Source organism: Rhagoletis zephyria, unplaced genomic scaffold (genome assembly GCF_001687245.7).
Source record: "Rhagoletis zephyria isolate East Lansing unplaced genomic scaffold, Rhagoletis_zephyria_1.1 Rzeph_scaffold_00045, whole genome shotgun sequence".
NCBI classification, from domain to species: domain Eukaryota; kingdom Metazoa; phylum Arthropoda; class Insecta; order Diptera; family Tephritidae; genus Rhagoletis; species Rhagoletis zephyria.
Window position 1 is genome coordinate 310,948 of NW_016157129.1, and position 500 is coordinate 311,447.

The window sequence follows — 500 nt, forward strand, 5'->3', positions numbered from 1 at the left end:
GTCTATTAAGGCTTTCAAAGTCAAACGTCAGGCTTCTCACAGGAATACTAACGGGACACTGGACCATTGGCCACATGGCCGCCAGGTTCGGAGCCCCGCATAATGATTTCTGTAGAAGCTGCAGGGATGAGGAGGAGTTAGAATCCGTCCAGCACTTCCTTTGCGAGTGTCCAGCACTTCGAGGAAAACGCCTCAAGTTTCTTGGGGACCACTTCTTCGAGAATCTGGATATCTTGGGGAAAGCTCCTCTGGAAGGACTGCTAGGATTCGCCAGAAAATCAAAATCGTAAGAACTCCGTAATTTAACATAACGGTTGATAAGAGTATTGCATTTATTGAGAGCGACATAAATTACCCCAATAACTAAACTTTTAAAGTTTTTTGATTTCTTTAAATTTAAATAGTACATACGGATCTGTAGAGAACATAGAGATACGTGTGTGTATGTATGTATATACCTCAGACCATGATAAAAATATAGCAAGGTAGAACCGTTCTCT